At 40.7% G+C, this 25478-nt stretch overlaps 1 long non-coding RNA gene across 1 annotated transcript in view; it reads left to right on the plus strand.

The window, feature by feature from the left end:
- LOC137343326 (uncharacterized) overlaps positions 1–21997 on the plus strand; it is a 44375-nt gene extending 22378 nt beyond the window's left edge. The window contains exons 4-8 of the long non-coding RNA XR_010967816.1: positions 2694–2801; positions 7502–7656; positions 8616–8899; positions 12326–12439; positions 19910–21997. This is a non-coding gene — a long non-coding RNA (uncharacterized lncRNA). The remainder of the gene's footprint in view (positions 1–2693; positions 2802–7501; positions 7657–8615; positions 8900–12325; positions 12440–19909) is intronic.
- The last annotated feature ends 3481 nt before the right edge of the window (positions 21998–25478 follow it).

Below are 25478 nucleotides of genomic sequence, written 5' to 3' on the forward strand. Positions count from 1 at the left end.
CATTGTTCATAGTGCAATTATCATCAGGTGTTAATAAATTATGTTAAAGTGCATTACACTAAATTTGATATATTAAATCCATGGTGTCCATTGGCAGCCGTGCCTTCAGCTGCCTAGGCCCTAAGCTCTGGAAGTCCCTCCTTAAACCTCTCCGCCTCTTTCTCCTCCTTAAAACCTACCTCTTTGACCGAGCTAAATCTCTGTGGCTCAGTGCCTAATTTTGTCTGAAGCGCCTTGGGACGTTTTACTACGTTAAAGGCGCTATATAAATGCAAGTTGTTGCCTTAGAAGATCACAATTTTACACCCGAATGATTAGAAACAGGTCTTACACTTTTCCATGGCTAAAGAAGGAGGGGCTGAGAAGCAACAGGCAATAATGAAGGGAAAGGGAATACAGGATGCAGCTATGAGTCTGGAGGCAAGTGGCTGAGGAGCCCAGCACCTGACCCTCTGTTTGATGGCCGTTGAGGTGGAAATGCTGCAGGAAGAAGTGGCTGCAACAAGGGATGCCCTCTGTACCACTTATGGCACCACTCCCATAGACCAGTATTGCAGCACGTCTGCAAGGAGATGCAGCCAAGTTTCAGGCTGCAGCTGACGGTTACTGTGTGTGCCAGCCCTAATTTATATAAATGGATGGAAAATTGAGCAGGCTTCCTTGCAGGTGAGCAACCATCACCACCAGATTGTCCTCACCCAGGTGACATAAGGGGGTCGATATTTACCCCCCCATGATGGGTGGGAGAGGGTCGGGGGTTAAAAATGAAAAATCGCAACCTCAACCCGCCACGTACCAATGCTATTTTAACGTGGCAGGTTGCGAGCCGTGTTTGTGTCCCACTCTCGAGAGGCGGGACACGTCATTGTAATACTTAAATCAGGCTCCCACAGTGCAATTGGAAATTGCACATGATGCAAAATGGGGTGGAGATTACAAGCTAATGGATCTTTGTCCATTTTTCCAATTACATAAGAATTCAAGAAATAGGAACAGGAGTAGGCTGATCTTCGACCTCAGCTCCACTTTCCCGCCCGATCCCCCGAATTGTGATCGAACAATTAATTGCTTGCCAATTGGATGATCCTGATTAGAAAAGACCCCCCCCCCTCCCCTTATATATTTGAGATAAAAGATAGATTATCTACAAAGCATATTTATAAATAGTTGTGACGACCTCTTGTAATTATCTTGTTGTCTTTGTTAGTAATACAGTTGCTCACCTAACTATGCCAGCTGCAGAGTCAAGTTATTTAGTTATTAATAGGCACAATCAGAATCAAACTTTCTGTTTCACTTGGAACTGAGTTCAAATTGACATCACTTAAGTGTGTCTCATTGATTATAGTGGAAATATAACAATGCACAGTAATAAACTCAAACTGAGGTGGTAACTCTGTTCATCGCTCATCAGAAAAAGACTTTAGTTATGCTCAGCTTCAACAGAACATTAAGGGCTTTTCGCTTCCTTTGGTAGTGCATTGCTTAGCACATCCTCGTAAAAATTCTTCTATGTGCTGTTTTAACAGTTATTTCAAATGGGTTAATTGCATTACAATAACTCACAAAGGAATTGTACATGACCGTATTAAGCAGTGTGCTACCAGAGAAAATTATACCTCTTGAAGTCTGAATTAATGATACATATTTATCCATTCTCCATCATTCTCTTAATAGTCAATGATACAGCACAGAAAGAGACCATTGGGCACATTGTGCCTGTGCCGGATAAATGATTTGTTAATAAATGATGAAAATAAAGTCTTGTAATGTAATTGGAGCATACAGTATACCTGCAATCAAATGCAAATCCATCTGTGTAAATTGGAGTAATATCAACATCTTTATTCCCTTGTGTGATTGCCATGCTGCACTACTGACAGCTTACCAAAGCTACATGGAGGAGACTAAAAGAGTGGCACTTCAAAACAACATATATGCAAATGACCTCTGCTTCCATGTACCACTGCTACTAATAATGAGGAATTATTAACTATTAACTTGACTAGATTACAGCACATTTACAAAGCCAACCTCTAGACTTGAGGACATGAGGAAAATTTTTTTTACGCAGTGAGTTGTAATGATCTGGAAGGGTGGTGGAAGCAGATTCAATAGTAACTTCTTCAAAAAGGAATTTGATAAATACCTGAAGGGAAAAAATTTACAGGGCTATGGGGAAAGTGCAGTGGAATGGGACTAAATGGATAGTTCTTTCAAAGAGCTGGCACAGACACAATGGGCCGAATGGCCGCCTCCTGTGGTGTACCTACTGTGAGACTTACAACCATAGCTGTATATGATAAAACTGAAATATGTAATAACACAAAGAAGAATGTTCAGATGTTATAAATAGCAGATAGGAAGGGGTGATTTCCAGTGTAATTTAATTCTAGGGGTTCAGGTGACAAGTATAAAGTCCATTTTTGTTTGTATGGATTGGGCTGTTATCTGAACTTCCCATTTCTATTACACATTAAAATCATGATGCAATCCATTATTCTATATTTATATTTGTTAAACCGAGTTAAATTATTCCTCAGTACTGTGCATATTGTTACATTTGAACAATTACATTGTAAACATCAACAATTCTAATTATTGTAATAATTTTAATAGACAAAGTAGTATCTTAAAAAGTATGAGAATAATGGAAGTGAAATAATTACCATTGATTTTTCTGAAAATTATAGTTTGTGCTTTGCCAAGACTGGAGACAGACAGCTTCCCTTCTGCACCAGATGAAGTAACGGTGGATGATATTTCATTTAAAAACTGTGGCCTCACCTATCAGCCACCAGGTGGGGTACCTGCATTTCTTTGAAGATTTTGGGATAGAAATTGGTCACCATTGTGCCTGTTTACTGGTTGGAAAATGGGGGGCAAATAAAACTGCCATATTGGCCTTGGACGATTTTTAGACTTCCAGGGCGGCTGCCTAAAACATATTTAGACCCCTTGCATATACTAATGAGCCTAATGCCTGTTTGAGGATGCTTCAGGAAAATTGGGCTGCCCTGAGAGCAGCAGGTGTTGGGCCTACTCTGCTCAGGTTTTCCAGGCGTGGATACGGCCTAGCAAGCGACCACCACAAAAAAGGCAAGTTTAAAAAAAAATGATATTAATGTTTTTTAAAAATTCATTCTGTCGCTGCGATCGGTCCTTCTCCTGCTGTCTTCCCCCCCGCCCCGTACTTACCTGAGGGCCACTGCTGGCGAAGCAATCGTCCCGAAATTCATTTTCTGAATTGAGCGAGCTGCTTGTGGAGGCACGACAGGTGCCAGCAGCTCACCAAACTTATTGAAATGAAGGCCAAGTCTCTAGTTGGAGTGCGTGCTGCCCGTGCAATGCTGATTCTGGGCCTGAAAATGTGCACAGACAAATTTCCACCACTGTACATTAAACGAAGACAGGTTTTACTTGATTGTTGAATTTTTACAATTCTATTTGCACCTTCTTTAGGACGTTTATTATTTCCTGTTCTCTTTATTAAAACAACTAATTCACCATTTGTTATACTTAATTTTAAAGGCAAATCTGGATGATGGTGTGTTGGCATAGAGCTATGGGTTGCAGGTTTACAATCCTCACCTAGCAAATTCCAAATCATCACTGGACCACCCTCCCCTGCCCCCACCCCCAAAATAAAAAGGGAACAATTGGAATAACAATTGATACGCTCACTCATCTGCTGTGACTGATGACAGAATAGTATTAACAGAGACCTGCGGCTGCTTGTCCCTGTCATAGTGAATGAGGGCTGGTGAATAGCACAGAGGAATGTATACAGAAGACAAAATAAGGTTTTAAAAAAGAGATTTAAATATTTTTAAAGAAGCTACCTCATTTTAAATGGATACAATTGTCTGTAGATAATCCCGATCCAAGCATAATTCCAATATCACCATAGGATCTCAGCATATTGAATCAATTCCCATTGAATCCTGTTATAGAATTCCCAATCCTTCCTCCTCCCACTTTGGTGTCGCTTAATGTTTCTTCTTGATTGACTTCATCTTCTCTCCTATTCTTTTCAGCTTTGGTGTCCTGCTCCATGGTCCTTCACTGTGGGTTTCTCAATAAAAAAGAACAGTAATCTCATATAAAATCCTGATCCAAGCATAAGTTGTTCTTCAATTATAAGCACTTTCATTGCCCAGCACATTGAATACCATGTATCGTTTTCACAAACATTGAACTTCTGTAAAGATTCTTATTTTCCATAATATATTTCAATTTAAATTCAGTTACAGCATGATTGAATATGATGTGGAGATACAAATCTTGTATTTCAAATTTTCTCTGAGGGATCTATAAGAAAACCTGACCCAAGCATAATCCTGACATAATCGTAAAACATTTTGGCAAGTTAGATATCCATTTATCAGAACTCAGTTGTATGATGCTTTTGAAGAAGTGTAAATTTTAACCATTGGAAGTGTACAAAAACAATATCAGTTTCTTGAACGACAAAAGGTCATTTTAGTTATTAGGTAGAATTTTCTTTAGTGTGAATTGTACCATTTTACTCAATATGGATTGTGTGTTTATTCTAATGTATGATATGTGTTATTCACCACTTGTACATTATGTTACATGTATGGGATATTTGCATAATGTTTACTGGTGTGCTGTACTTTATAGACAATATTTATACCTTGTTTTAGTTCCTCTGAGCTAACAGGTTTTTAGGTTGAGGCACATACCTTACATTCCATTTTTTTCTCAAGATTATTATTCAGTTACAATACCATGTTTACATCCAGGTAATTGTAATTGAACAAAATCACACCATGTATCTATAAAACTGAAAAATCAATGGAATTACTTTGTTTTTGAATTTCTAGTAAAGGCCAATTTGTTTTGATTGGTAACTGTAGTGGATATTCAAACAAAGGGTAGTGAGTTTGAATCCCAGCATTAGCTTTTGAGCCCATGTGCTAGGTCTTTGATTAAGCTGCAATGGTAAAATACCAGCTTTTATGGAGGAGCAAACTGCAAGTATCAGTCCCAAGAGATAATCCTGTTAATGATCGTGGAGTTGAGTTGAAGTAACCATTAAAAGAGCTTATGGGTCAGACTTTGCTTTACCACAAGCTGAAGGAGGAAGCATAAAAGAGGTAGATAAACAGACAAATAGGAATAACGGGAATTATAGTGCAATTGAGTGTGCTCTATTCAAATCTATCCCAGGATGAGTGCACAGCCTCTGATTGCTATTAAAATCTCCAAGTTAATTGTATTTGATCTTAGATTTTAATGGATACAAATCTACAGCACAAGAATACCGAAAATTCAGCACTCATCACAAATTGGGTAATTTTCACTGAGAAGTTGATTCATTAGTGAGAAAAAGATTGACAAGGGACCTGATTCAGATTTTTTAAATGCTGAGAGGAATAGATATTGTAAATGCAATCAAAATGTTTAACTTGGACTGTGAGCACAGAACCAAAGGACAAGTATACAATTAACAAGCCTCAAGAATGGTTTAGAAGGATTTGCTCTTCCCCACACCCCACAGAACTATTGCTGTGTCGAACAGCCTTTCAGCTAAAGCAGTGAGTGCTGTGTCAATTAACACCATTTTAAAAAAAAATTAGGATAAATATCTAATTAGGATCAGGGATGAGAGTTACAAGGTAAAATGTAGACAGTGATGACTGAAACCCCTGCAGAATGTGATGATTTCCAATGTGTTTCCCAGCTGTGGAAATCTGTGTTCAATATTTCCAGACTCTCTTGTGTCAGGAACTCCTCACTTCTGCCTTGATCAGCTGATCCTGGCAGCTGCTGTGCCTTATAAATCTCAGTCTTATTACATGGTGTGCATTAGGAGAGTACAAACAGGTAAGTGGGAGCTGAAATAAATAAACTTTGTTCTAATCTAGTTTGGGTGTTGTACATTGACAGTTCCAATCTGAGGAGGGTAAGTGATATGGTATGGCTGAGGTCATCCCTTTTAGCACCAACTAGGCCTGAAGGATACTTTATGGCATTCTGGTATCATATGGATAGAGCAACAATTGGTACTTTAAGTGTACATCTGGAAACAGAGCAATTTAAAAGCACAATATTGGTAAGATTACATATTCTGTCGACAATGATAAGAACAAATTAATTTTTCAATATTAACCCAATCGAAAAATCAGCTGATCAAGGCGGAAGTGAGGAGTTCCTGACACGAGAGTCTGGAAATTACTTCAGTTTAATACAGCTTTTACAAAATAAAGATAATCTTTCACAAAGTGCTTTCCCTATTCCCAGGACACCCAGTGTGCTGAGTATTTCAACATCATTGCAAACATAAATTGGACAAAAAACCTCCATGTCCTCATTAAACTCTTGACAATTGTAAAGAATTGTGCAATTTTACATAGTACAATTTCTAAAGATGAAGTTGCTAAATAATTGCTTTAAAAATTGGTATAAAAATTATGTAGTTATTGGAAATTATAGTTGGTTTGTGGAATTTTACAGCAGCTGTTTTCAGTTATTCTGAGAAACACGTTAATTTATTGAAGTGCATAAATAAACCTTCATATATGAAATCATTAATTTCCCCTGAGATAACGACTGCATAAAACACAAAATCAAGATATCTGTGCAAATAAAATGATCAAAATTTGGAAATCGACCAGTCCTTAAGGATTTTGTTTTTAACTCTAGTGTCTGGTCTCTATTTTCTCCCATTCTCTTCCTTTATTTCACATGAACCATGTGTCAACCATAACCAAAAGGGCCAGGAACCTGCTGGCTACCAAACCTCTGTCATTGGAGTTGTAGCACCAAGCTGCCCAACTATTAAAAACCTAAAAATCTAAAAACATAGTAGCATTATAACTTGGTTTATTTATCTCCTTAGTTTATTTATTACATCAGCTTTCTCCTTTGGTGAGTTTTATTTTTTTACTCTTTCTTGGTCTCCATTCACATACCATCTTCAAAGCTTGACAGTCTGTAGGCCTTTGTTAATACAACTGTTAGGAGGTGTATGAAACATGCCTGAGATTGGGAACTCATGAAGTGGGGAATTATGAGGGCAAATATTGTGTTAAAGCTGCAACATGCTGCAAGGCCACCATCTTCCACATTGAATTAAATATATATGGAAATCTACTCTGCTGTTTTATTTTACTCTTTAAGGTTAACGACAAAGGTGCTCTGATGATGCTTAATGCACGTATTTTCAGATTGGCAGCACTCAGATTCACCCTGCCATTCCCCAATCTCAGCCATAACATTAATGGAAGAAATGATGGATACCAGGCACTAGAAGGGTGGATCATTCCAGGCCTCTTTTGTGTATCTTCTAGTTTTATTCAAGGAAAATGAGAAATGTTGTAAGGACCTAAAAACAAAAGGCTGGGAACAATGTTTATTAACAATAATAAGAAAAAAAAGTTGTCTTGTGTACGTGCTTAATTTAACTTGCCACCCAAAGTTTTCAGACTCAAGTATTCTTATAAATCATATTTTGCTGCTTTCGGGATCTTCAAAGGTCGAACAGAGGAGAGGAATATTTGAAGACTATTTGCACGAAGCCCATCCTACAGGATGTTCATGAGATACTTATTGATGCAACCACTAATGCAGAATCTGGTGACACAGCTATTGACAACATTATATTCTCCAATGGGTCCTGCTCCACTAAAGGTAAGGAACATTGATATCATGCTTAACTTTCTGGTTGCAAAAAATTAACTCCACCTACAAAATAATAGCAGAAATAGTCTTAATTTATGTCACTATCTGCCTTATCTCCAATTATCTAGTCACTGCCTTAACGCTATCCTTCTGAGGATTGCATGTAATTTAACAATTTTAAAATATGGACTTTTTAAAACTAAAATCTCCCTCGCATGGAATTTCAATGATATGTTGGTGTAGACTTGATAGGATGATAGAAGAATTTGTCTGCTCAACCCTACCTTACTTGCTATAATCTAGTGACTGTATTTGTTTACTAACATTCAACTTGGTTATCCCTAAATATTACGAGCAGTGATAACTGTTGGTTTTCCTTGATAAAACATACTGTAATAACTATTGGTTATCCCTGAATAATACAAGGCAACGTTTCATCCATCTTGTGCGAACATGACCACATCCCTACAAACACCAGCCTGCTCTATATATTGCTTCAGATTGTTTGCTCACTTGCACAACCTTGTAGTGAATGATACACTGACAGAAATTGGCTCTCAGACAACTACTGCTACCCTCACATAGGAAACACCCCACCTAGCTATGGATTTCACTGTCAACCCTGCCGAATCCATCATGTTGCCAGTGTAGCCGTCATCACCAAGTCTCACCTTGGCCTCTACCACTACTCCTCCATATCTTTCCCTCCTCACTATGTTTCACCCTTCCTGTCTCTATCTCACATCCTTTTTTTTTAACCACATCCCCAAGCCCCATATTGACTTCCTTCTCAAGATTTCTACCCTTAAGGGTTTCATTTGAAGTCTCAGAAATCTCAAGCCACTTGCTTCCCACTCAATGCCTCCCTATTCTCCTAGCATATTGCTTCTTCCTCTTCTCAGCTTATGCACTACACATGTGCACTTACCTTCTCAATAGCCACTCATAATTTTCTTCTCTTTCTACAGGAGAAGACAGCACACAACAGGGAAAGAAATAACACAAGGGTAGAGCAGCAGTCATCATGGCCCTTGCCCAGGTGGCACAGAAGGCTCTGGAAATAAGTGGGACAGCAGTGGCAAGTAGCATTCGGGATGGCGCTAGCATGGCAAGGCCCCTTGGCCCAGCAGGAAGCAGGTCGTCTTGAAGGAAGTTGGAGGTCAGAAACAACCTACCTCGGGAAATGCAGCCTCCAAAAGTACTGCTCCTCAGACATATCTAGAAACGTGACCCTTGGCCTATAGACCCTGAGGTGAGTAAGGCCTTCTGCGAGCAGTTCCCTCATCTGTCTTCTCAGAGGTCCACCTGCATGTTGAGGTCATTGCTCCTGCTATTGTTGCTGCTGCTCCTCTTCCTCCATCTCTATCCAGTGGAGTGCAGCAAAAGCACCATCCATCATAATCTTTCACTGCTTATTGAGGGTGACTAAACAAAAGAAAGTGTAACAAATAATATGGAAGGTGCCAAATCACTCCAACTCCAACAAGCTCATTAGCACACAGATGCCAATGATCTGAGTGCCTGGAGCTCATGACCTCTTTAAATCCTGTGTCTCTGGAGCCAATTCCGCTAGGTTTTGGTCAGTACTTCTGAATTTCTTTTGTTAAGATCATGTTGAGGTTCTAATTGCATCATAGGACCCTGATTTGCCTGCCTGTAGCTGGAGCCTCAGCCCTCTGGAAAGTGCACACTGTTAAAATGGAACCTGGCTGCCAAGTCAGCGGCAATGGGCTGGTAAGCACACCCGCCCGATATTTACCCTCGCTGCCCTGTTCCCAAGCAGCAGAGGCGGGGGTAAAATTCCCTCCGATAAGCCTCTCTGCAGTAATTTCAAAGCAGTTCTCTAATCTCAGGGTTAAGACAAAAGTTATAAATTGCTCAGCCCAACACACTCTGATGTCCTCTGCATACTTTCATTACATTAGAGCCTTTTAATTCACCCCGGATATCAATTATTCTCAATTTATTCGATGAGTTATTAATATTTCCACAGCCCAGCAACATAATTAACTGCAGTAAAAATGAGTGCAGTAGTCAACCATAGCTAATTATAATTTAACAGTGCACACCATGTAATGAGTTGCAGAACACACATTGGAATGAACGCATTGAATAAATAGAGCATTGCACCATGATGGTGCATTGCAGTTCCTTCACTTGTGTGACACACCATCAGTAATGCACTTATGCTTATAGCACTTAAGATTTATGAATCTTTTTCAATTTTTAATTTCCCATAACAAACCTTTTATTGTAGAAATGGCCAATATTAATGATTCAAAACCAGTTGCATCTTAGATTCAGTACTAGATCCTTAGACATAATCCACATGACACAGTGGGGCCTCCTGCCCGGCAGAAGCGGGATGAGGCCACCGGGAAAATGGTCAAGAATGACTAACTGGCCTGTTCCCGTTGTCGCTGGGCTGTTGCCATCTTTCCCTGGGCCGAGCAATGGATGGCCTAAGAGTCCACCTGAGTCAGGTGGTAGGCCCTTTCAATATGCAAATCAGGGTCCCATGACATAGCTAGGACCCTGATGTCATTTTAGGACATTACTGGGCGGAATGTGCACCGAGCATGCTATACCCAATGCCAGCTGCTGGTTCAACAGAAGAGGTGCCCACGGGTAGGATTTACTATATTTTTATGGGGCGGAGAAGAGCAGGAGTGTTCCACAAAAAAACAGCTGGGCCTACTGCTGTACCAGCTCCCCACCGCTGCCGAGATTGCACTCCCCATCCCCTCCCAGACTTACCTCCTTTCGGCCTGGAAGTTGCCAGGGCTGGCTGATATTGTGGCAGCCCAGTGGGCGCGGGCTGTCCCGGGGAGCTCGTTTTCTGCCTGCCAGCCGAATGCTAATAAGTCCTGACCATAAAAATGTACCAGGCATTCCTGGTGGCTGGTGGGCCCAAAGTCTGAACTCGGGGAAAATCTACCCCAGTGGTTCTCCTGCTGTTGAGACTGGAAGAGGGCATGTTACCTGTGGACAGCACAACAGGGATGAAGAGTGGAGGTGAAAGAATGTTCTGGAGTTGCGGCTGATTAGATTTGGGGATAAGGCGGTACTTATTGAGAATTTTAGTTCAGAAAATTAAATGGTTGGGGTAGATTGTATATGGTCTGTGGAAGGAGCAAGGTGGATGGACAAAATGATTTATTTTTGTTGTGTTTTCTTAATGCTATTTCAAATAGTCTTGGATGCTGAGTTTAATCAATTTTAAGTTTTGGTGCTGATGTAAGGAAGGGATTCAATCGGGAATTCAGGAGCAACTTATTTACCCAAAGAGTGATAAGAATGTGGAATGCCCTACCACAAGGAGTAGTTGAGGCAAATAGCGTTTAAGGGGAAGCTAGATAAGCATATAAGGGAGAAAGGAATAGAAGGATATGCTGATAGGGTTAGATGAAATAAGGAGGGAGGAGGCTCATGTGGAGCATAAACACCAGCATAGACCAGTTGGGCGGAGTGGTCTGTTTCTGTGCTCTAGTTGAGAATATGGTTTAAAACAAGCATAGAAAATAGGACAGCAAAGGTCCGCATCTCTGAGGAAAGTAACAAGATTCACGAGACAGCGTGTCCTAACCTAGTAAACATACTAAGACCTGATAACAGTAAAAGGCTACATAAATACCAAGATATTAAACAATTCTTGGTGGTTTTTGGAGAGTCAGCACAGTATGATGGTTTACGAACAGGAGATAAGACCAGCGATGCATACATACAGAACGCAGCCGAATAGTATAAAGATAGGGCACGCTCCCCCCAAAAGTTAGAGCTCTCGAGGGGACGGTCAGAAGTACACTGCCACGGGCAGTCCGTGAAGGCTAAGTCTGATCAACTTGGGTTCGGCAGACAGATCAAGTTTTATTGGTTGCTTGTCATTAATGTAATCTGTAGACAGTTGTATTATAATATAACTGTTCAAGACAGTTTTGGTACAATGCTGTGAAAGTCAATCTGTTAAACTTGCTATTTTATAACCACTCGGGCTAGAATCAAGCGGAGGTTATTGTTGATGGATTAACAACCCATAGTTGCAACAGTAAAGGGAGAAATCCGCTAACCCAATGGTGTCCCTGGATGGGCCTTAGTTTTAAAGTTTTGAGGTAGCTAGTGTTAAGAGAATTGATGATTCTGAGGAGATGGGGGGATATGGTTCTGACCAAGTGAGATAGCCGCACCTCAGGCTTGTGGGAGAATAAACTAAGGCGAGTGCACCAGATGGTTTACGCTCAACAGTCCACATGTACATGGAGAAGTCAAGGTTAGGGTCATGCATGCCCTTGACAGAATAGGAAAAACATTGTGCAGGAGGATGAGGAGTTAAAATAAGAACTTCTGTAAACTGGTAAGGGCGAAGGAAATTAAAAAGGAGGAACAAAAAGAAAGATGGAGGGACCTTCACAGCAGACTTGGATGAGGATGCAGACTGTGAGCTTGAGGCTTTGAGTCGATACAGAATGGGGTTAAGTCACAAACATCAGAAATTGAAATTTGGTTTAAGTAAAAGAAAGGTTAGTCTATGATGGAATCAAGAAGGAGAAAGAGAGGATCACAAGCTTTTATGTTCTTTTGTCTTCAGTGTACTGTCTCTTTAAAAAGCCTGTCCTCATTGTGAGTTTTTCTTTTCACTGTGGCGGGCTTTTAATGCTTGTTATGTGTTTTCCTCTTTTAGGTTATGTAACAAAGATTTTCTGTGAAAGCAGTTATTTCCAGTATTTTCACAGTTTTTGGAAAGGTGCGCCTGAAGAAGAATGAAACGAAAGACAATGTAATTTATTGGGTTTTGGTAAGCATGTGCTATATTGATGATTTTATCTGTTTTGTCATATGTTTAATTTTGATATTGCTGAATTAAAATTGGAATTACTGAGGTTAACTAAAACTAACCTATCAAATTGTGGAAACCAGACTTTTATTGTAGCCACAGTAAAATTCTGGTTCTTATAAAAATGTGAGAATCTCATGTCCGGAGTTTGAGACTCAACTGAAATTTAATCTGTTTGAAGCTGTGTTGAATATTGGTGGGTGTGAACTGATCTGATTGGAGTTGTGTTGAGTATTGGTGGGTGGGAATTGATGTGTAAGGAGTTAGTGTGTAACTGTAAATTGAAGAACGATATCTTGTTATCGAGTACAGGGCATCAGTTTTGATAATTTTGGGGTAATCATCTTGGTTGTACTAAAATGTGATGGCTGTTAACAAAACTAACAGCACCCTTTTATCTGTGGTCAGAAAAGGTGACCGACAAACAGAAAAGATTAAATAAAGGATATCTCGTATCTCCTTGATAGAAAAAGCAGAAAACCTAGAACAGCTAGAAGAGTTGGTTAATATCATACCCATGAAAAGCATGCGGAAAAGGAAAATTGGAAAGCTATAGTTGTGTTATGGCAAGGACCAATTGCAAAACTTAAATTAGAAACTGAGGGAGTCCTCAACAAAATGTTGATGGAACAAAAATTAGAGGTAAAAATCAATTAGCTCATACAACAGCTTACAACCCGACTTTGGCTGCATCAGTAGATTACCATAAAACCAAAGGTATAAAATAGAGCCTGAAAACTTGTAACATATAATGCCAAATTACAACAACAGGAAGGTCAGAATAAAATGTGATAAAAGTAGGTAGATGAGTTAAGTAGTGCCCTACCAGGAATTCTAAGTCAAAAACCAGGACGACCAGCACAGTGTAGTGGGAGCGGGAGATCATACACAATGAAAAAAGAAAATACCGGAGCTGGAGACACTCGGAGACAGGGGATGACATTTTTGAAGAAGAGCTTAGATCATTCCGATCCTACTCTTCCCCAGCATTTTCCTTCCCCCACCTCCCCACAAAGTGTGGAAGTATAAACAGCTCAGCACCACCCCATGAAAATCAGGGCCAGTGGGATTTGGAGGAGATATGGGGAAGGTGGTAGAGATGGAAGTCACAGTAGGTGATCTAAACACTGTAGCATGGACTCAAACAACAGGAGACACAGGATGGCATCTTAGGAGTAGATTGGATGGGATAAAAACAATGTGGTAGTGGACATGGATGCAGACTCTCCACAAGGAGGGCTGCTGATAGGGATACAAGGTCAATCACAAATGGAGAGAATTTGATCAACTGCTAAAGACCACCCCTGTTGGGCATAACATAAGAATGAGTGAGGCAGAATAGAAAATAGTGCAGATTGACCAGAGAGTGCCAGTATAAATTTGCTTTCACCCTACGGGAGCAACAGTATACCTGGACCTGTTTATCACAGGGATTTCACAACTCCCCAACCATCGGTGGAACAGATATTCACGGCCTGTGAGAAACACCTTTTTAAACTGTCTACTGGGTCACTAACAAATTTGCCTATATCACCGGATTAGATAAAGTCATACTTATGACCGCCCACACTCCCACCAAGTTGTTACTGTCAGGTGCATTGAAGAATTTAACTGGAGGCTGATCAGCATAGCAAGCTGAATTAGCCACAGTGACCTATGTCCTCTAGATGGATGTAGAGGAACGAGCCCTGATCATTTTCTCAGTCAGCCATTTTAGTTGTTTGTCACTGACATTATTTGCCTATCTGGGAGAAACGAGGGTTTCATAAAGGGAAAAAGAGTAACTAGGGAGAGAGTAGGGCCTGTTAAGGATCAACAAGGTCATCTATGTGCGGAACCACAAGAGATGGGTGAGATCCTAAATGAATATTTCACATCGGTATTTACGGTTGAGAAAGGCATGGATGTTAGGGAACTTGGGGAAATAAATAGTGATGTCTTGAGGAGTGTACATATTACAGAGAGGGAGGTGCTGGAAGTCTTAACGCGCATCAAGGTAGATAAATCTCCGGGACCTGATGAAATGTATCCCAGGACGTTATGGGAGGTTAGAGAGGAAATTGCAGGTCCCCTAGCAGAGATATTTGAATCATCGACAGCTACAGGTGAGGTGCCTGAAGATTGGAGGGTAGCAAATGTTGTGCCTTTGTTTAAGAAGGGCGGCAGGGAAAAGCCTGGGAACTACAGACCGGTGAGCCTGACATCTGTAGTGGGTAAGTTGTTAGAGGGTATTCTGAGAGACAGGATCTACGGGCATTTGGAGAGGCAGGGACTGATTAGGAACAGTCAGCATGGTTTTGTGAGTGGAAAATCATGTCTCACAAATTTGATTGAGTTTTTTGAAGGGGTAACCAAGAAGATAGATGAGGGCTGTGCAGTAGACGTGGTCTACATGGACTTCAGCAAAGCCTTTGACAAGGTACCGCATGGTAGGTTGTTACATAAGGTTAAATCTCATGGGATCCAAGGTGAGGTAGCCAATTGGATACAAAATTGGATTGACGGCAGAAGACAGAGGGTGGTTGTAGAGGGTTGTTTTTCAAACTGGAGGCCTGTGACCAGCGGTGTGCCTCAGGGATCGGTGCTGGGTCCGCTGTTATTTATATTAATGATTTGGATGAGAATTTAGGAGGCATGGTTAGTAAGTTTGCAGATGACACCAAGATTGGTGGCATTGTGGACAGTGAAGAAGGTTATCTAGGATTGCAACGGGATCTTGATAAATTGGGCAAGTGGGCCGATGAATGGCAGATGGAGTTTAATTTAGATAAATGTGAGGTGATACATTTTGGTAGATCAAATCGGGTTAGGACCTACTCCGTTAATGGTCGGGCGTTGGGGAGAGTTATAGAACAAAGAGATCTAGGAGTACACGTTCATAGCTCCTTGAAAGTGGAGTCACAGGTGGATAGGGTGGTGAAGAAGGCATTCAGCATGCTTGGTTTCATTGGTCAGAACATTGAATACAGGAGTTGGGATGTCTTGTTGAAGTTGTACAAGACATTAGTAAGGCCACACTTGGAATACTGTGTACAGTTCTGGTCACCCTATTATAGAAAGGATATTAGTGCCGAGAGAGTGCAGAAAAGATTTACTAGGATGCTACCGGGACTTGATGGTTTGACTTATAGGGAGAGGTTGGATAGGCTGAGACTTTTTCCCCTGGAGAGTAGGAGGTTAAGGGGTGATCTTATAGAAGTCTATAAAATAATGAGGGGCATAGATAAGGTAGATAGTCAAAATCTTTTCCCAAAGGTAGGGGAGTCTATAACGAGGGGGCATAGATTTAAGGTGAGAGGGGAGAGATACAAAAGGGTCCAGAGGGGCAATTTTTTCACTCAAAGGGTGGTGAGTGTCTGGAACGAGCTGCCAGAGGCAGTAGTAGAGGCGGGTACAATTTTTTTTTTTAAAAAGGATTTGGACAGTTACATGGGTAAGATGGGTATAGAGGGATATGGGCCAAGTGCAGGCAACTGGGACTAGCTTAGTGGTATAAACTGGGCGACATGGACATGTTGGGCCAAAGGGCCTGTTTCCATGTTGTAAACTTCTATGATTCTATACCTCAGCGGATGGAAAGCTGTTACCCACTGCTGACCTCTTACAAAAAAACCTTTGAAACTGTCCCAAAATCAAACACATTTGGTAGTTAATATAAAAATAAAGGCACATTTGATATATACATTGGCACGTTATCAGAACCAAATGATCATCCCCACCGATCTCAGAAAAGAGATTGTCCAATGGACGCACACGTTCAGCGGACATCAGAGGGAAGAGAGCTTGGTCCAATGATGGCTTGAATAAGTATTATCTTAAATAAATGTTGGAAATGCTTTAACAACAATTGGAATTTGATCTGCAATGTTTGTAGATAAAAAGGTTTGAACATATCTGCCAAAAGTAATTTTGTTTGGGCTAAGTTAAACTAAATCTTCCGTCTCTATGACAACAATCTGGAACTTTTTTTTATTCGTTCATGGGATGTGGGCGTCGCTGGCGAGGCTGGCATTTATTGCCCATCCCTAATTGCCCTTGAGAAGGTGGTGGTGAACCGCTGCAGTCCGTGTGGTGAAGGTTCTCCCATAGTGCTGTTAGGAAGGGAGTTCCAGGATTTTGACCCAGCGACGATGAAGGAACGGCGATATATTTCCAAGTCGGGATGGTGTGTGACTTGGAGGGGAACGTGCAGGTGGTGTTGTTCCCATGTGCCTGCTGTTAGACTAACTAAAAACTAAGATGAACAAACTGAAATGCTATCTCCCAACACACAACGTTTTTTAAAAAAATTACATAAAAACGATGCAGAGGAACACTGTGAACATTGATATGTTGTTTTGTTTCTGCAAAGAAGTTGACACCTTCCAAGGACACCGACATCTATTTTTAATTCACCAAGCAACAACTTTTGCATTTTATTTAAAATAATTTGCATAATTTAGTTGGATGGAGCCCCATGGTGATGGAATGAAATCCTGAATTGACAAATTAACTCCTTGGGCTCCCAAGAAGAGCCACAAAAGATTGTCTTTTTTTTAAACAGAGACCATGAGTTTTCAGGACCGCATGAGTGTTGATGGTGCAGGATTACCAAGAGTAGTTCTTTGACATAAAAATGGCTTCACAAAATCAGGGAGCAACCTTTGCTAGAGAAATGTTGGTGCAGAAAACATCCAGTGATGTGAAGAATTTAAGACATTATTTGCAGACATCGGCAGATATCAAATGTCACAGCTTGGTGACATTTTAGACTAAGTCTTAAAACTTGGATTTCGATAATTCAGAATTACATAGAGGAGGAAAAGCAATCATCAGTCTTAATCCAAGTTGTTGTTCCTCTCTTGAAAAAGTTTTGATTTGTTTTTAACCCATTTATTTTCTGAGACAGAATGCTTATAGGATGGGTGGGGGTTACTATCCAAGAGTAATTACAAGCCCTTCTAGCTCTACTGTAAAACCACAAAGTCTAGACATAATTTGTTTCTGAAATTGGAGATATATATATATAGATATAATTTGCTGTTCAAACACTCGAAGGGAAAATTTACCTGTAGTTTAAGGGGATAATCAAATTATATTTTAAAATAAAAGTCCAGTCTAAATGGTTCCTATCTGATCATAGAAAGTTACGGCACAGAAGGAGGTCATTCGGCCCATTGTGTCCGTGTCGGCCAAAAAAAGCTATCCAGCTTAATCCAATCTTTTCTCATAGCTGAAATTCTCCAGCCCATAAATCTCCCCTGTACCCTCTCTAGTGCAATCACATCTTTCCTGTAATGTTGTGACCAGAACTGTACGCAGTACTCAAGCTGTGGCCTAACCAATGTTTTATACAGTTTTAGCATAACCTCCCTGTTCTTATATTCTATGCCTCAGCTAATAAAGGAAAGTATCCCAAATGCCTTTTTAACCACCTTATCTACCTGTCCTGCGACCTTCAGGGATCTGTGGACATGCACTCCAAGGTCCCTCTGTTCCTCTACACCTCTCAGTATCCTTCCATTTATTGTGTACTCCCTTGCCTTGTTTGCCCTTCCCAAATGCATTACCTCACACTTCTCTGGATTGAATTCCATTTGCCACTTTTCTGCCCACCTGACCAGTCCATTGATATCTTCCTGCAGTCTACAGCTTTCCTCCTCACTATCAACCACATTTTTGTATCATCTGCAAACTTCTTGATCAAGCGCCCACACAGACAAGTCCAAATCATTAATATATACCACAATAAGCAAGGGACCTAATACTGAGCCTTACGGGACCCCACTGGAAACAGCCTCCCAGTCACAAAAACATTCGTCAACCATTACCCTTTGCTTTCTGCTACTGAGCCAATTTTGGATCTAACTAGCCACTTTCCCTTGAATCCCATGGGCATGTACTTTTTTGACCAGTCTGCCATGTGGGACCTTGTCAAAGGCCTTACTAAAATCCATGTACACTACATCAAATGCGTTACCCTCATCAACCTTCCTTGTTACCTGCTCAAAAAATTCAATCAAGTTTGTCAGGCACACCTTCCCTTAACAAATTCATGCTAACTGTTCTTGATTAACCCGTACCTTTCTAAATGACGATTTATGCTGTCCCTCAGAATCGATTCCAATAATTTTCCCACCACCGAGGTTAGACTGGCCTATAATTACTCGGTCTATCTCTTTCTCCCTTTTGAAACAATGTTACGATGTTAGCAGTCCTCCAATCCTCCGGCACCACGCCTGTAGCCAGGGAGGATTGGAAAATGATGGCCAGAGCCACCGTTATTTCCTCCCTTGCTTCTCTTAAGAGCCTGGGGTACATTTCATCCAGGCCTGGTGATCTATCTACTTTCAAAGATGCTAAACACCTTAATACTTTCCCTCTCACTATGTTTATCCCATCCAATATTTCACACCCCTCCTTAACTAGAATCTCTGCATCGTCCCTCTCTTTTGTGAAGGCAGACACAAAGTATTCATTAAGAACCATACGCACATCTTCTGCCTCCACATATAGGTTATCTTTTTGGTCTCTAATAGGCCCTACGCTTTTGTTAGTTATCCTCTTGCTCTTTATGTATTTATAAAACATTTTGGGTTTTCCTTAATTTTACTTGCCAGTATTTTTTCATGCCCTCTTTGCTTTTGTAATTTTGTTTTTAATTTCACCCCAGCACTTTCTACACTCCTATAGGCTTTCTGACCCAATGCTGTGTATCAAGGAAGAAAGTATTTTTGGGGGGCAATAAAATTATACATTGACAAGTCCTGTCAGCCCAGACATACTGCTCTCGAATTTGGATAAATAAAATAATTTAAGTAAAACAAACAAAAAAAAATTAAGATATTGGACCAGACTGTAAATATTGTATTGGACAGTAAAGTTCCTCCAGGGCTCATGAATGAGATGAAATAGTAATATAATGGGATGTGTAAAATTGGCTGAGAGGAAATGATTGAGAATATAAGAGAGAAACAGGGAAATTACATCACCAAATGGGAATTTTTCTAAAGTCATCACCCTGGGTGATTATGGATAAATGAATCACCTGGGCATGATTTACTAAAATACATCAATCTGGTATAAATGTGCAATCTAGTGAAGTCAGGAAAGTGTAGTTGAGAATAGTAAATTGACCGTTTTCTCTTGGAGATATTTGTGTTGTTGCCGATACTGAACAATGAGGAAAACTGTATTTGATAGCCTGGCCACTACCTGAGACATCAGGACCAGGCAGGGGTCGATAAGCACAGACCTCCAGGCACCCCCTGATCTTTTGGTAAGATAGCCTGAAAGCCCAAGAATGGCTACAATGGACATGAAAGAGACAAATGTATGTTGCCATCAATTGGAAACAGAGACCAGGATGAAGGATATAGGATATGATTACAAAGACCTACGGCCTGGTGAGCTATTGGAACCACTCTTTAAACAAAGCAGTTGCTCTTACAGGATTGAATCTTACTGGAGATGACGTGTGCCATGGAAGACACATTCGGAAATACCATGAGGAGAAAGAAACTGGCCAGCAAAAAGTTAATATCCTGTGATATGTTGCGTGTGAGGCAACTAGTATGCGGAAATGTGTGGTGAAGAGGCACTGAAGAACGGGTCTCAGACATGTTCAGTTACTTGACAATGGCACATGAAATGGTTAATGTGACTCAGGAGAGTGAGAAAACCTTTTAAACAAAGCACTAACACATGCTCCATAGAGAAAGAAAGACTTGCATTTATATAGTGCTTTTCACAACGTCCCAAAGCGCTTTACAGCCATTGAAGTAGTTTTGAAATATAGTCATTGTTGTCATGTAAGAAACGTGGCAGCCAATTTGTGCACAGCAAGCTCCTACCAACAGCAATTTGATAATGACCAGATAATCTGTTTTAGTGATGTTGGTTGAGGGATAAATATTGGCCGGGACACCAGGGATAACACCCCCGCTCTTCTTCGAAATAATGCCATGGGATCGTTTACATCCACCCAAGAGGGCAGACAGGGCCTTGATTTTAACATCGCATCCGAAAAACGGCACCTCCAACAATCCAGCACTCCCTCAGTACTGCACTGGAATGTCAGGCTAGATTTTGTGCTGAAGTCTCTGGAGTGGGACTTGAACCCACAGACGTACTGACTCAGGCAAGAGTGCTACCAACTGAGCCACAGCTGACACCGACTAATTAATGAAACAATCAGGAAACACTGGTACCAATCAGAGGGATTAAAATGAAAGAAAAGAGGGAATAGTAAGTTGGATTTCCAAAATTCAGGGTTAGGTTCCCTTCAGTTCACAATGAAATTGGGCTAGGGAGAAATAATACTTAGCAAAAATATCCACAAGATGGATATTAGTAAAAGGAGCACTGGAGAATCTTTTTAGTCCATGATTTCTTGATATTATGATACCCTGTAGGTTTCTGTATTAACCAAATGAAACTTAGAAGCAATATGTACATGTGTGTGTGCTTATGTAAAGTCAAGATGATCTTAGGCAAGACTAAAGAGATAGTTGAAGGACAAAGTGAAAATTGAACCTGGGTGGAACCTGGAGCCAAAAATGGTCAATATCCCATCTCGCATAGCTCGCATAAAGCTCCCAAACGTTTAACAAGAGGGTGGTGTTAATAGGAGTGGGGGGGGAAGTCATATCTTGGTTTATCAGAGACAGACCATGCTGACACTTCAGAATTATAAACACCCATAGGTCCATTTCTAGATGCTATAATTGAACCAGAGTGGTTCCAATCAGGTTCAAGCGGAGGGAATGTAAGAATATGGTTTAAAATAAGCATAGAATATAGGAGGGCAAAGGTCCGCATCTCTGAGGAAAATAACTTACAGAAACCTAAAAGGTCATTGAAAGAGTGCTGAGGCATTGAATAGTGAAAAACACTAAGATTCACAAGACAGGGTGTCCTAGTATAAACATACTAAGACCTGATAACGGTAAAAGGCTACATAAACACTAAGACATTAAACAATCCTTGGTGGTTTTTGGAGAGTCAGCACAATAGGATGGTTTACGAACAGGAGATAAGACTAGCAATGCTTATGTACAGAACAACGCAGCCGAATAGTATAAAGATAGGGCATGCTCCCTCCCAAAAGTTAGTGTTCTCGAGAGGACGGTCAGAAGTCCACTGTCACGGGCAGTCCGTGAAGGCTAAGTCTGATCAACTTGAGTTCAGTGGACAGATCAGGTTGTATTGATTGCTTGTCATTAATGTAATCCCCATAGACAGTTGTATTATAATACTGTTGAATGTAATGTTGAAGACCGCTATAGTACAATGCTGTGTAAGCCAATCTATTAAACTTGCTATTTTATAACAACTCGGGCTAGAATCAAGCGGAAGTTATTGTTGATGGATTAACAACCCATAGTTGTGACAGTAACGGGAGAAATCCGCTAACAGGCTGAATGGCCTGTTTTTGTGCTGTTGCTTTGATGTAATGTAACTCAATGTAAGTTGATATAAGACTGCACAAGATTGCAAATACCAAGCTGTAAGTACCAAATAAACAAATCTTAATTTGAATTTCTTGTAGGGTATTTTATTTATATGTTGACAATTACCAAGGTAGACCTGGAGATAGGACCTTGCTTGCTAGTGAAGTCTTTGGGGTAGATATTTACTTGGGCCACCTGCCGTAAATAGGGTGATAACTGATGGAAAGTGGCTGACTGCCCCATTTATGTCAGTTGTCCAGCCTTCACCATCCTCAAACGGGCCTTCCACTGGACAGCCAGAGTGCCCACCTGTTTCAGGTGGTCGGTCCGTTTAATATGCAAATCAGGATCCAATGATGTGCATAGGTCCCAGATTGCAATTTTGATGGACAATTAGGCGAAGCATGAGCTGTGCACACTCCGTCCACTTTATTGGGCAGAGCAACAGAAAAGGCACCAAAAATGCAAATTTAAAATTATTCTTTTGGGGCCAGGAGGAACAGGATAATGTGAAATTGTGGGCTGTTGCCGCCCCGGACTCCTCCCACCCCCCTCTTACTCCCAGAATCTACCTTCCTGATGGTTGGGTTGGCCTTCGGGCCGCCTAACATTGGACCAGCCCAGAGCTGGTGAGCTGTCGTGCGCGCCTGTTTGTTGTCCGCAGCTTGATGGTGGCATGGTAATGTGGCCTCCTGCCCGCAGGATCAGACAGTTGGACAAATCTATCTCTTGGCGTCTAGCCTGGGAAGACACCGTCTGCTCTACTGGTATCACATATATGTCCAAGATATTGGAGTACTTAACCTTTACAGTCAGAACAGGTATTATTCAGCATTTGGACAGCTACATGGGTAAGATGGGTATGGAGGGATATGGGCCAAGTGCAGGCAATTGGGACTAGCTTAGTGGTATAAACTGGGCGACATGGACATGTTGGGCCGAAGGGCCTGTTTCCATGTTGTAACTTCTATGATTCTATACCACTTTAATTTCTTATGTGTGATATTCAGCTGGAGAAAATGTGCAACCGCTAAAGTTACCCATGGGTTAATGCATCTGTTAAAATGTTATATACAAGCTCATTATGTGTTTGTAAACTAATATCTCACTGCCTAGTTGCAGGGCCTTAATCTCATGTTCTTATTTTCCATTATTAATTTTTAGTTTTACTAGATTTAATTTTTTTCTGATTTTAGTATTTTGCTAAATTTCTCTTTTTTTATTCTTTCTCCATAATCAATGATCAAATACATGAACAGGCTGCTTGGAGCCAACAACACAGTTAATAGATATTCTAAGGGATTGAATAAGCATAACCTAGGAAGGACTGGGCCAAAGGCATTATCATGCAAATATGACAAACACTAGATTTTCTCAGAAGTTTTGATGTTTGCTTGAGGCCTAAAGAAAATCTGCTGAAGGACTACTGTTGCTACAGACAGTAGGAGGTATTTCAGAAGCAGGAACAAGAAAAACATACTGACAAGAATGAAAATGCCAATATCTGATTTAGCAGAAAAAAAATAAGTAGGAGAACTATTTTATTAAAGATTTTTAAAATAGCGATAGGTGATTTAAAGAAGGAAAGAACTTGCATTTATATGTTGCCTTTCCCGACATCAGGATGTCCTAAAGCACTTTACAACCAATGAAGTACTTTTGAAGTGTAGTCACTTTTGTAATGTAGGAAACGCCGCAGCCAATTTGCCAGGTTCCACCATCTTCCCACTCATTTTACAAAATAATCATGAAAGCTGCTGGAATATTCTTTAGTAAAGGGAACCTTCCCACCCCTACCCAGTCTGACCTACGTCTATTTCCAGTTCCATACTAGATGGCTTTTTCTTAATACCCTCAGAGAAACTAGGCATGGCAATCAATGCTACCATGTCTGTGTGGCCGACATCCAAAGAACAAATTATCAAAGACATATTTCCTCTCATTATTATGAATGTTAACCTACTAATTGGTTTAGTTTATCTTTCCAATATTTATTAATTACTAGTATCTGGTCGAGTTAATGTCACACACTACTTCAGAGATCCTTAAACTGTCGTACTATAAGATGTATATAAAATAGTAACTTTTTTAAACACACTTTCTGATATAGCATATTTTGTACAAACTTTGATAATGTGTTTAAAGAGTGCTATATTTTTCTTTCATATTGTCTAATGGTGTCATATTAATCTGTTGCAAAATTGCACTCTTATTCATTGCATTCAGAAGGACCACATTACAAGCACAGCCAGAGGTAATTTGAAGCCATCAAATGTTTCTTTCTTTAAAGGCCAGACACAAACATGTGATCCATAGAATCATAGAAAGGTTACAGCACAGAAGGAGGCCATTCGGCCCTTTGAGTCCGCGCCGGCTCTATGCACGAGCAATCCAGCCAGTCCCACTCCCCCGCCCTATCCCCGGAGCCCTGCACATTTTTTCGTTTCAAGTACTTATCCAGTTCCCTTTTGAAGGCCATGATTGAATCTGCCTCCACCACCCCCTTGGGCAGTGCATTCCAGATCCCAACCACTTGCTGTGTAAAAAGGTTTTTCCTCATGTCACCTTTGGTTCTTTTGCCAATCACCTTAAATCTATGCCCTCTGATTCTCGACTCTTCTGCTAATGGGAACATTTTCTCTCTATCTACTCTGTCTAGATTCTTCATGATTTTGAATACCTCTATCAAATCTCCCCTCAACCTTCACTGTTCCAAGGAGAACAATCCCAACTCCTCCAGTCTATCCACATAATTTAAATCCCTCATCCCTGGAATCATTCCAGTAAATCTCCTCTGCACCATCTCTAAGGTCTGCACATCCTTCCTAAGGTGCGGTGCCCAGAACTGGACACAATACTCCAGGTGTGGCTGAACCAGTGTTTTATAAAGGTTCATCATGACTTTCTTGCTTTTGTACTGTATGCCTCTCTTTCTCAACCTGCCCTGCCACCCTCAACGATTTGTGCACACATACCCCCAGATCCCTCTGTTCCTGTATCCCTTTTAGAATTGTGCCCTCTAGTTTATATTGCCTCTCCTCATTTTCCCTACTGAAATGCAGCACCTTGCATTTTTCCGCGTTATACCTCATCTGCCGCTAGCCTGTCTATATCCTCTTGCATTCTATTGCTATCCTCCTCACTGTTTACTACCCTTCCAAGTTTTGTGTCATCTGCAAATTTTGAAATTGTGCCTTGTACTCCCAAGTCCAAGTCATTAATATATATCTCAAGGAAAGCAGTGGTCCCAGCACAGACTCCTGGGGAACACCACTGTACACCTCCCTCCAGTCCGAAAAACAACCGTTCATCTTCATCACCACTCTGTTTCCTGTCATTTAGCCAATTCTGTATCCATGTTGCTATTGCCCCCCTTTATTCCATGGGCCACAATCTTAATAGCGAGCCTACCTACTATCAAACGCTTTTTGAAAGTCCATATACACCACATCAACTGCATTGCCCTCATCTACCCTCTCTGCTACCTCATCAAAAAACTCTATCAAGTTGGTTAAACACGTTTTGCCTTTAACAAATTCATGGTGTCATTAAGTGCGTAGAAGGTCTCA

Source organism: Heptranchias perlo, chromosome 2 (genome assembly GCF_035084215.1).
Source record: "Heptranchias perlo isolate sHepPer1 chromosome 2, sHepPer1.hap1, whole genome shotgun sequence".
NCBI classification, from domain to species: Eukaryota; Metazoa; Chordata; class Chondrichthyes; order Hexanchiformes; family Hexanchidae; genus Heptranchias; species Heptranchias perlo.